The following is a 12,479-nucleotide window of genomic DNA, read 5'->3' as shown; positions in this document are numbered from 1 at the left end:
ATCCTACGGAACTTCCCCTGTTGAGAGGGACTGTTGCAACAAGCGAGAAAGGAGTCCGCTAGAGGGAAAATACTGCATATTTTAAGATTTTTTAGTTTGTACCATCCATGCTGGAAGAAGATGATAACGTAAGGTTGTTGGTCAGCTGAACAACACCAGTGGTTGTTATATTGAAGGGGGCCATGTATGGATAATCGAGTTCAATGGTTGTTGGTATTTTTTAATGGCCTTCCTTTGTAAATATGGCCGTGAAGTAATTTTTAAAAATAGATGCTGAAAGCTCTCGTGCAATCGGGAAACCAGAACTATCAAGTAGTTGTGAAATGTCGCAAACTTTAACGGCAAAGATCATTTTACAATATTTTGTTGGTTGTCTTGAAGCAGTGATTGCAGGTCGCAAAAGAAATACTTTTGCTTGGCTTGACGCAGGACCTTGCAGTAGACTACATCACAAGACTTATGTTTGCTCCACAATGCAGATGTGTCCACATGTATGGAAGTCCTGTAGAGGCGCTTCTTTTTATTTTTCAGAGTGCGAAGGGCTTTACTGAACAATGGTTTCGCTGTGTTAACGCGAGATAAAACCTTTGGTATATGCGCATGTGCTTATTCCATTAACTTTTCTTTGTACAGGCACCCATTCTCGTTCACTGTCCGCTCAGAAAAAGTTTCTAATTACGACGGGAAGCTTTACAAACCATTGTTAATAGCGCTATCATTTGCTCTTTTGTAAACTAATAATTGTTTAGTTTTCAGTTGACAAAGCATGAAGCTGTATGAACTGGGATATGTAATAACCGGCGGTCACTGAACCCGTCCGCAAAAGTGATAATGTTAACCCTCTCGCACGCGCACGATATAACGAGATCCAAAATATTATTGATACGTGTTACTTGGTCGGTTAATTGCACAAGTGAAAAATGAAGTGTTAGTTGAACGAACTCGCAAGATGCACGTGATCGTGTTCGCAAGTTTTGCCAGTCAATGTCTCGAAAGTTACAGTCACCAAGAAAAAAGATGTCAGCCTTCATATATTTCGATCAAATAGAGGTGATGGTATCGCATAATTCGGAAATGAAATTGTGGGAGCTACCGAGTGGTCTGTAGCGTATACCATAAAGTCCATTCGATTGGGGAAATGATACGCCGACGCACAGAATTTCGAGACTCAAATGCATCAGCACAAGAAATGACGTGATATTGTCACGTGGTCATGACGGCAAAGAACACAGTAGCAATACTGTGAAAGGAAAAACTAGCTTTTATTGGGCGAACCTGTGCCCACAAAACAGGCTACACTTAAAGCACAACGAGAGCTGCGAACACAGTCGGCGATCGTCGAAAATCTGATCAGCGGGTCCAGCGCGTCAGCTTTTATACAGCAGTCATCGAATGTTCCAGACTAATCGTTGGGACCCGCGCGCCTTCCACAAAGTTCTACACCATTCGCGTCACGCGATGAAATCAGATAACACAACGTTCGGCGACAACAGATAGCCGGGTAGAAGCATCGACAACTTTCCAGAAACTTCGGATACATGCAGGCGCGTCCCGCGCTGTGCGATTACATTTGTTAGGTGGCGAAACGTGGTCGCCCGATAAAGATAAGTACACGTGTCAATACCCCCCTCTTAAAGATAGCATCGACCCGATGCTGCATACAAACGAAATAAAGAAAAAACACCCGTAGCAAAGAACACGACAAAATAAGGAAGTTCGTCAGCGTCCGTAAAAGGGTTTCAGACGCACCACGTGGACCACTTCAGATCGTGCGCGGCGCCGCGAATGCGAAATGCCGTCTGGCACGACCTCATAGTCCAGTGCGCCAATACGTCGGATAACCTTGTAGGGTCCGAAATAGCGTCGCAGTAGCTTCTCACTTAGTCCTCGTCGGCGTATCGGGGTCCATACCCAAACACGGTCGCCGGGCTGGTACTCGACGAAGCGTCGTCGCAGGTTGTACTGTCGGCTGTCGGTACGCTGCTGGTTCTTTATCTGTAAGCGGGCGAGCTGTCGAGCTTCTTCGGCGCGCTGGAGATAGGAAGCGACGTCAAGATTTTCCTCGTCAGTGACGTGCGGCAGCATAGCGTCGAGCGTCGTCGTCGGGTTCCTGCCGTAAACCAGCTTAAATGGCGTGATCTGTGTTGTTTCTTGTACCGCCGTGTTATAAGCGAATGTTACGTACGGCAGGACTGCATCCCACGTCTTGTGCTCGACGTGGACGTACATTGCTAGCATGTCGGCGAGGGTCTTGTTCAGGCGCTCCGTGAGACCATTCGTCTGCGGATGGTAGGCAGTTGCCCTCCTGTGACTTGTCTGGCTGTATTGCAGAATGGCTTGCGTGAGCTCTGCTGTAAAAGCCGTTCCTCTGTCGGTGATGAGGACTTCTGGAGCACCATGTCGCAGCAGGATGTTCTCGACGAAAAATTTCGCCACTTCGGCTGCGCTGCCTTTCGGTAGAGCTTTAGTTTCAGCGAAGCGGGTGAGACAGTCCGTCGCTACGACGATCCACTTATTTCCGGAAGTTGATGTCGGAAACGGTCCCAACAAGTCCATCCCGATCTGCTGAAAAGGTCGGTGAGGAGGCTTGATCGGCTGTAGTAATCCCGCTGGCCTTGTCGGTGGTGTCTTGCGTCGTTGACAGTCTCGGCATGTCTTGACGTAACGGGCGACATCGGCGGTTAGGTGCGGCCAGTAATACTTTTCTTGTATCCTCGATAGCGTTCGGGAGAAACCGAGGTGCCCAGCGGTCGGATCGTCATGTAGGGCGTGCAATACTTCTGGACGAAGTCCTAATGGGACAACAAGAAGGTAGTTGGCGTGGACTGGTGAGAAGTTCTTCCCGAGTAGGTTGTTTTGAAGCGTGAACGAAGATAATCCACGCTTAAATGCTCTAGGGACAACGTCGGTGTGCCCTTCCAAATACTCGACTAGGGCTTTTAGCTCCGGGTCCCCTCGTTGTTGTTCGGCGAAATCTTCCGCGCTTATTATGCCAAGGAAGGCGTCGTCATCCTCGTCATCTTGCGGCGGCGGGTCAATGGGGGCGCGTGATAGGCAATCGGCATCTGAGTGTTTTCGTCCGGTGCTTGTATGTTACAGTGATGTCATATTCTTGTAGTCTGAGGCTCCACCGTGCCAGCCGTCCTGAAGGGTCCTTTAAGTTAGCTAGCCAACACAACGCGTGATGGTCGCTGACCACTTTGAATGGCCTGCCATATAGGTAAGGGCGAAATTTCGCTGTAGCCCATACGATGGCGAGGCATTCCTTTTCGGTTGTAGAATAATTGCCTTCCGCTTTTGACAACGACCGGCTAGCGTAAGCTATCACGTGTTCATGTCCATCTTTTCTCTGGACTAGGACGGCACCGAGGCCTAGGCTACTGGCGTCAGTGTGAATTTCGGTATCGGCGTGCTCGTCGAAGTGCGCAAGTACGGGCGGCGACTGCATGCGTCGTTTGAGTTCTTGAAATGCGTCGGCCTGCGGCGTTTCCCACTTGAACTCGACATCACATTTGGTTAGATGGGTTAGCGGCTCCGCGATGCGTGAAAAGTCCTTGACAAAGCGCCTGTAGTAGGCACACATGCCAAGGAATCTACGCACTGCCTTCTTGTCGATGGGCTGCGGGAACTTTGCGATGGCAGCTGTCTTCTGCGGGTCGGGGCGGACTCCAGATTTGCCGATGACGTGGCCTAAAAATAGAAGCTCCTGGTAAGCGAAGTGGTACTTTTCCGGCTTCAGAGTAAGTCCTGATGACATGATGGCCTCTAGTACTGTTGCAAGCCGCCTAAGGTGATCGTCGAAATTGCCGGCGAAGACAACGACGTCATCCAAGTAAACGAGACAGGTCTGCCACTTCAATCCTGCTAAAACCGTGTCCATCACCCGTTGGAACGTTGCGGGCGCGAGCACAGTCCAAATGGCATAACCTTGAACTCGTAGAGGCCGTCCGGGGTGATGAAGGCGGTCTTTTCGCGATCTCTTTCGTCGACTTCTATTTGCCAATAGCCAGACTTGAGGTCCATCGACGAGAAGTATTTAGCGTTGCAGAGCCGATCCAATGCGTCGTCTATCAGTGGGAGGGGGTATACGTCCTTCTTTGTGATCTTGTTCAGACGACGATAATCGACGCAGAAACGTAGGGTTCCGTCCTTTTGCTTCACCAGGACAACAGGGGACGCCCACGGGCTTTTCGACGGCTGGATGATGTCGTCGCGCAGCATTTCGTCGACTTGTTCTCTTATAGCTTCACGTTCTCGCGGCGAAACTCGGTAAGGGCTCTGGCGGAGTGGCCGAGTGCACTCCTCGGTGATTATGCGATGCTTGGCGACTGGTGTTTGTCGAATCCTCGATGATGTCGAAAAGCAGGCTTTGTATCGTCGGAGCAGACTTCTGAGCTGTTGCTGCTTGCCCATGGGGAGACTTAATGTCGTAGTTTGGTTCGGGAACCATGGTCGTCGGGGCAGATGCGGTGGAATCCGAGAGGACAAACGCATTACTGGTTTCCAGAATTTCCTCAATGTACCCGATTGTCATGCCCTTGTTGATGTGCTTGAACTCCTGGCTGAAGTTTGTCAGCAACACTTCAGTTTTCCCTCCATGCAGTCGAGCGATCCCTCTTGCGACGCAAATTTCACGGTCTAGCAATAGACGTTGGTCGCCTTCGATGACGCCTTCTACGTCAGCGGGTGTTTCTGTGCCGACCGAAATAACAATGCTGGAGCGAGGCGGGATGCTCACTTGATCTTCAAGCACACTCAAGGCGTGGCGACTACGAGGGCTCTCCGGCGGTGTCGCTTTATCTTCCGACAGCGTTATAGACTACGACTGCAGATGATTGCGCCGTGTTGGTTCAGGAAGTCCATACCGAGAATGACGTCTCGTGAACACTGTTGGAGGATAACGAAGGTGGCAGGGTAAGTCCGGTTATGAATGGTTATTCTTGCCGTGCATATTCCAGTCGGCGTGATGAGGTGTCCTCCAGCGGTCCGAATTTGAGGGCCTTCCCATGCGGTCTTAACCTTCTTCAAGTGGGCGGCGATGTGTCCACTCATTACGGAGTAATCGGCCCCTGTGTCCACTAAGGCGGTAACTGCGTGGCCGTCGAGAAGCACGTCGAGGTCGGTGGTTCTTTGTTTGGCGTTGCAGTTAGGTCTTGGCGTCGGATCACGGCTTCGTCGCGTTAAACTGAAGCTGGAACGTCGCGTCGTCACGTAGTCTTTTGTCGGTGTAGTTCGGCGTTCAGCGACAACAGATAGCCGGGTAGAAGTATCGATAACTTTCCAGAAACTTCGGATACATGCAGGCGCGTCCCGCGCTGTGCGATTACATTTGTTAGGTGGCGAAACGTGGTCGCCCGATAAAGATAAGTACACGTGTCAATATGTTTTTTATGGTGAGCAATATCCCACCACCTCTTCTGTCGCCTGTATCTCTGCGATAGATAATTTAAACATTAGAATGGGGTAGAACTTTGCCATCCGTAATGTCAGAGCTGAGCCAAGTGTCCGCAAGTGTCAATATGTGGCATTCACCGTAATCTAAGTATGACGGAATTTCATTGCTTTTAGGAAGATTGCTACGAATGTTAGTTACTAATATTTTTACGGGAAGGAAGAAGCGTGCGTCTATTTACAGATGGCTTTTAATGGCTGAGCCAGCAAGCGTACAGCAGCGATAAAGGTACACTCTTCTTCGTCTCTCTCTAAGGCCACCATCATCGTCCTCCTTTTCCCACATTACCGACTGTGACATCACCGCCGTCGGAAAAAGCACCTTATTGGTGCGGCTCATCGGTCTGAGAAAGGTAGGTTTTGAGGCGGCTGACGTGGATGATGTCAGAGAGAGGTGAAGGCACCGTGGCATCCAGCGGCGACACTTCATATGTGACAGGGGTCACTTGGTGAAACCAGGATGCGGTAAGGGCCATAGTACCGCGAGAGCAATTTCTCTGAAAGACCAACACACCGAGTTGGATACCAGACTAGCACAGGAGCACCTGGTTCGTAGTGCACGTCGTGATGGCGCTGGTCGTAACGGCATTTCTGGCGTGTCTGTGAGGCCGAAAGATGAATGCGGGCAATCTGGCGTGCTTCGGTCACTGTGGCTATGACATCCCGAGTGTACTCTGTCGGCGAGTCGAGTGTGGTCGAAGGGAGAGTCTCGAAATGCAAAGTCGGCTCACGGCCGAAGAGGAGATAGAAAGGTGAATATCCAGCTGTGTCGTGGCGCGAGGAATTGTAGGCGAACGTGACAAATGGTAGAGCAATGTCCCAGTCGCGATGATCGCAGGAAACATACATTGCTAACATGTCAGTTAATGTGCGGTTCAGGCGTTCGGTAAGACCGTTTGTTTGAGGATGGCAAGCGGTAGTAAGTTTGTGTTTAGTAGCACATGATCGAAGTAGGTCGTCTATGACTTTGGAAAGAAAGTATCTACCGCGATCGGTGAGAAGTTGACGAGGTGCACCGAGGTGCAACGTCGTTAAGCAAGAAATCAGCGACGTCTGTGGCACAGCTGGTCGGTAGGGCTCTGGTAATGGCACAGCGAATTGTATAGTCCGTACCGACGGCAATCCACCTATTTCCGTCATTTGATATAGGGAATGGTCCGATAAGATGAACGCCAACACGAAAGAAAGCGTCGGCCGGTATGTCAAAAGGCTGCAGCAGTCCGGCGGGAGGCACAGCTGGTCTTTTCCGGCGTTGACACGACTCACACGCGGCAGCATAACGCTGGACGGAGCGGTTGAAACGGGGCCAGAAAAACCGTCGCCGAATGCGGTCATAGGTCCGCGTGACGCCAAGGTGTCCAGTGGTGGGAACGTCGTGCATTTGCTGCAGTACAATCTGTCGCAGATGAGACGGAATGACGGTTAGGAGCTCGGGCCCGTCGGGGTGCATGTTGCGGCAATACAGGATGCCATTTTGTAGTACGAACATGTGAAGCGATGGGTCAGACGGATCAGAGAGCAGGCGTTCGATAATGGGGCGTAACGACTCATCGCGATGTTGTTCAGCGCCAATGTCTTGCAAGGCAGAGAGCGAAAGAACGCAGATCGGTGCGACATCCACTAAACCGTCCGGTACATTGACAGGATAACGAGACAGGCAGTCGGCGTCCTTGATGTAGACGACCCGACTTGTAGACCACAGTATATGTGTATTCCTGTAGCCGTAGGGCCCAGCGACCGGTAGGATCCTTGAGGGAGGAAAGCCAACAAAGCGCGGTGGTCAGTTGTAACTGTAAATGGTAGACCATATATGTAGGGTCGGAACTTGCCTACCGCCCAAATGAGGGCGAGACACTCGCGCTCAGAAATCGAGTAATTGCGCTCTGCGGGAGAGAGGAGGCGGCTGGCGTAGGCGATGACGCGGTCGTGCCCACATTGGCGTTGAGCTAAAACTGCGCCGATGCCGTAGCCACTGGCGTAAGTGCGGATTTCTGTCGGAGCGGAGGCGTCAAAATGGGCGAGAACAGGAGGTGTGGTGAGCAGCGTGATGAGCTGCGAGAAAGCAGACACCTGTTCAGAGCCCCAACAGAAAGGAACGTCTTTCTTCAGGAGGTCAGTCAGGGGACGGGCAACATGGGTGAAATTTTCCACAAACCTGCGGAAGTACGAGCAAAGGCCAATAAAGCTGCGAACATCTTTGGCACAAGTTGGTACGGGGAAATTCTGCACAGCATGAACTTTAGCGGGGTCGGGGCGAATGCCTGACGAATCGACGAGGTGTCCGAGCATGGTTATTTGGCGGTGACCGAAGTGGCACTTGGATGAGTTTAGCTGCAAGCCAGCGCTGCGAAAAACAGAAAGAACAGATGAAAGTCTTTCAAGATGCGTCGCAAAAGTTGAAGAGAATACGATGACGTCATCCAAGTAGCACAAACAGATGGACCATTTCAAACCACGCAAGAGCATGTCCATCATCCGTTCAAAGGTCGCCGGGGCATTGCACAAGCCAAAAGACATTACCCGGAACTTATATAGGCCGTCTGGTGTGACGAATGCGGTCTTTTCACGATCCATTTCATCCTCGGCAATTTGCCAATATCCAGAGCGAAGGTCTATAGATGAAAAATAAGTGGCACCGTGGAGACAATCAAGAGCATCGTCAATGCGGGGAAGCGGATGTACATCTTTCTTGGTGATCGTGTTTAGATGACGATAGTCAACGCAGAATCGCCAGCTGTTATCCTTCTTTTTGACGAGAACAACAGGGGACGCCCACGGGCTGGAAGAGTGTTCAATAATCCCTTTGGCAAGCATCTTGTCAACCTCGCTCTGGATAACTTGTCGCTCAGAAGGCGACACCCGGTATGGGCGTCGGCGAACAGGTGCTGCATCGCCGGTATTTATACGATGCTTCACGACCGTAGTTTGACTCAAAGGGCGATCGTTCAGGTCGAAAATGTCAGAGTTGGACTCGAGGAGGCCACGGAGCTCTGCGGCTTGTTGGGTGGAGAGATCCGGTGCAATCATCTTTGTAAAGTCGTCGGTCGGAGCTGATGCAGAAGGCGCAGAATCAGCATTGGTCGAAGATGGCGCAACAGATAGAGCGGAAATGTGGCACTCGTGCGTCGGTGACCACGTGGCTAGACACATGCCTCGAGGAAGTACTTGTGGGCGCTGTCCGAAATTTAGGATGGGAAGACATGCCTGATTGTCCGCAACAGAAACGATAGTGTGCGGGAAGGAGACATTGTGAGAAAGCAGGACTGAAGTCGCGGGAGTAAGGACATAGTCTCCGTCAGGTACAGGTGGGTAGGCTAAGACAGGGATGCAGGTTGCTGCAAGAGATGGCAGGCTTATAAAATCCGCGGAACAAAGCTGAGTTGGAGCTTGAGCAGGAAGATCAACGGGGACAGGTAGTGGTAGGTCAAGTTGTACAACGCCGGCGGAACAGTCAATCAGAGCAGAATGGGCGGCCAAAAAGTCGATTCCGAGGATAACATTGTGAGGGCAACGTTCGAGCACACTAAAGAAAACGGACGTGTGGCGACCGGCGACACTGACAAGAGCAGTACACATTCCAAGTACAGCCGGAGTTCCACCGTCGGCGACCTGGAGCAGTCGAGTCGGAGCAGGAGTCAGTACTTTCTTCTTTCTGTCTGAAAAACATTTATTTAGATAGGTTTTGCATCAACACTAGGTGGGGTCCCCCTTACGGGAGCCCATTGGCGTCGGCTGCCGCCCGGGCCCGCTCGACCAAGGCCCGTTGGGCCGTCAGGTCAGAGCAGCCGAGCAGGGCTGCCTCCCAGTCCTCCCGGGAAGGGTTGGGTAGGGGGGTTAGATTTGGGGTTTTTTGACATGCCCATACCACGTGGAAAATGTCTGAGGACTTTTCCCCACAGTACGGGCACTCCCCCATGCAAGCGGGGTCAAAGTATTTTAAGGCTGCCGGGCACAGCAGAGTTTTGGTATAAAGGCGAAGGAGAATGCGCTCCTCCGCCTTTGTGAGGCCCTTACAGGGCTTGGGATAGATGGCATGGCCAGATTGGTAGAGCTGAACGATCTCTTTGAAAGTATAGGCGGGATTGGGTTCGGGGTCCGGATCGGTGGGGGACGAAGGTGATGCCCGGAAAGTGAGCGCGCGGGCGACGGCATCGGCCGTCTCGTTTCCTTCGAGGCCCGTGTGAGCGGGAGTCCATATAATCGTACGGTACGAGGGGGCACCGAGATAGTCGCTGTTTTGCAAAATTTTGTAGGCAAGTTACGGTATGGGCCCCTGCTCAATATTGCGGCAAGCACCCCTCGAGTCGGTGATGATGACCCTTGAGTGTTGATCTGCGGCGGCTAGCGCGATGGCAACCACCTCCGCGTGTGTAATGTGTGCACGGAAAGTGAGTCCATTTACTGCTGTGTTTTGGTGGACGACTGCGGCCGTGTACCAACCCCCATGGTACGGGCCGGAGGCGTCCACGTAGAAGACTCCGTGTTTGTGTCCGTAGTGGTGAGCCAAGGCTTCCGCCCGCGCGAGGCGTCTGCCGCTATGGTCCTCTCGTGTCATGTGGACCGGAAGAGGGCGCACGTGCAGGGCATACCTCCACTGTGATGGGATATGTACGTGCTCTTCCGTATGTATTGAATGATGGATGTGTAGTCGGGCAAGGAGGCGGCGACCCGACGGCGTTTTAGAGAGTCTCGTGTATTGGTTCATCAAGTGTGCCTCTCGCAGCTCTTTAAAGGTGTTCACCATCCCCAGGCCCAGGAGGCGCAGGTTGGAGGTGCTGACCGGGAGGTCGAGGGCACGCTTGTAGATTTTACGGAGAATGACTTCGAGTGCATTCTCGTCAACATTGCGTAGGTGGAGGTTTGGAGCCGAGTAAAGGACTCGACTGGTCACAAATGCATGCGCCAGCCGCAAGGCGTCTTTGCATCGTAACCCCCCGCGCTTGTTCGAAACCCGGCGGACCATCCGGCCCACCTGGTCCCCCACCTTACGCAATTTGGCCAATGTCGTGTCAGCTTTTCGATTTTTGTGAATAAAGAGCCCCAGTACTCGGATCTCGTCGTGTTCGGGTATGGGTCCACTGTTAAGGGAGAGGTCGATTTTGGTAGTGCACTTTGGTGAGGGGCGTATGTGCACAAATTCAGATTTGGACGGGGAGCACTGAAGGCCGCATCGACGGGCATAGTTGTCTACGATGTCCGCCGCTTGCTGCAGGTTGGCCTCCATTTCTCCTACCGAGCCGTGTTTAGCCCAGATGGTGATGTCGTCGGCATAGAGCGCGTGCTGGATGCCGTCGACCCTCGCCAGCTGAGCGGGAAGTCTCATCATCGCCAAATTGAATAGGAGGGGCGAGAGGACCGCTCCCTGCGGGGTCCCTCGCGTGCCTAATTGGTATGGGCCGTGTTCGCTGTCCTGAATCCGAATGTATGATTGTCGGTCAGTGAGAAATTGCCTAATGTGGTTAAAGGTGTTTCGGCCGCAATCTATTTGGGAAAGATGTGTTAGAATAATTTCGTGTGTCACGTTGTCGAAGGCCCCCTTCAAATCCAAAGCGAGTACTACTTTGTCACTTAGGGGATATTCGATCGGGTCGAGAATTTCTCGGTTAAGTTGAAGCAAGACATCCTGTGCGGACCGGTGTGGGCGGAATCCGAACATGGTTTCTGCGAAAACATTTTTGTTCTCCAGAAACTCAGACAGCCTGTCGCGCACCATCGTCTCCATTAATTTTCCCACACAAGAAGTAAGGGAGATGGGGCGGAGGCTCTCTGTGTTGATGGCTTTACCAGCTTTGGGAATGAAGGTGACCAGAGCGGTCTTCCAATCAATTGGGATGGGTGTTTCCCCGATCCAAATGGAGTTCATGTAAGCGAGGAGTGTGGAGTAGGCAGAGTCGGGAAGGTTGGCAAGTAATTTGACTGTAATTTTATCCCGTCCCGGTGCCGTTCCTCGCTTCATTTTTGCTAGGCCCGCCTTCAGGTCGTGCAGCTGGAACGGTTGGTCCATCTCCGCGTTCTCGGAACCTGCATACGAGTGCGCGGGCCCTCGGGGGTCCTGCTGAGTACAGAGGTATTGATCTCGGAGTTTGCATGCCAATTTTGAAGTGTCTCCATCGAAGCAATGAATGGCTCGTTGGAGATGTTTTTGTGTTTCTGCTCGAGTTTGGGTGGGGTCGATTAGGGCGCGGAAGAGGCGCCACGTACTCCGGCTGGACATTTGTCGCGCGGCCGTGTTGCACCGGTCCACCCAGTTAGAGTCAGCGAGTTGGGCCGCGTACTCTGCCGCTCGTTGGGTGAGCTCAGCGATGCGAATTTTGAGTTTCCGATTGTGTTTTTGCCGGCGCCATCGGCGGACAAGGCTGTGCCGGGCCTCCCAGAGGTGAATGAGGTGGTTGTCCACCTCCGGGGTCGCCTCAGAGAGTTAATTTGAGTTTCCGTGGAGCGAAGGGTAGAAACCAATTGCTGGGACCAGACGTGGTACCCTTGCTCCTGAATGGGGGTCGAGTTGGTGTATGTTTGTCGGAATTCGGTCCAATCGGGCAATTTTGCCTGTGCGAGAGGTCTTGCCAATGGATGGGTGCGAATAGTTGTATTGAGTATGCAGTGGTCGCTACCGAGGGATTCTTCGGTGTTGACCCAGTCTACATATTGAATGTTTTATTGAATATTGAAGGTCCGGACACGTGTCCCGGGTCACGGAGTTACCCACGCGAGTTGGTTGGGCAGGGTCGGTGTGGAGAGTAAGGCCGAGCGTGGACATAAGTTCCGCCAGCTTACGTCCACGTTTCTCTTCACGCGCGTATCCCCAAAGTGTGCTGGGGGCGTTGAAATCGCCCACGATCACTAGGGGATCCCTGCCCGCAGCCTTGAAGGCGCGGCTCAAAAGGTCTGCGAAAGTGATGTTGGCTAACTTAGGGGAACAATAAATGTTGAGAACGTGTAGTGGTGGGTCCTGTTTTCGTAGCGGAAGGAGGGTCACCATCACGTACGAGAATTCTGTTTTGAGGTCTAGGTCAACGAAGTTGGCCGTG

The 12,479-nt window shown here is 52.2% G+C and overlaps 1 pseudogene; it reads right to left on the bottom strand.

The window, feature by feature from the left end:
- Positions 1-9,160: 9,160 nt before the first annotated feature.
- On the bottom strand, positions 9,161-10,006 carry LOC126535424 (uncharacterized; annotated as a pseudogene).
- Between the last annotated feature and the right edge of the window lie 2,473 nt (positions 10,007-12,479).

This window comes from Dermacentor andersoni, chromosome 7 (assembly GCF_023375885.2).
Source record: "Dermacentor andersoni chromosome 7, qqDerAnde1_hic_scaffold, whole genome shotgun sequence".
NCBI classification, from domain to species: Eukaryota; Metazoa; Arthropoda; class Arachnida; order Ixodida; family Ixodidae; genus Dermacentor; species Dermacentor andersoni.
Note: the sequence above shows the minus strand (reverse complement) of the source record. Positions and strands in the feature narration are given on the sequence as shown.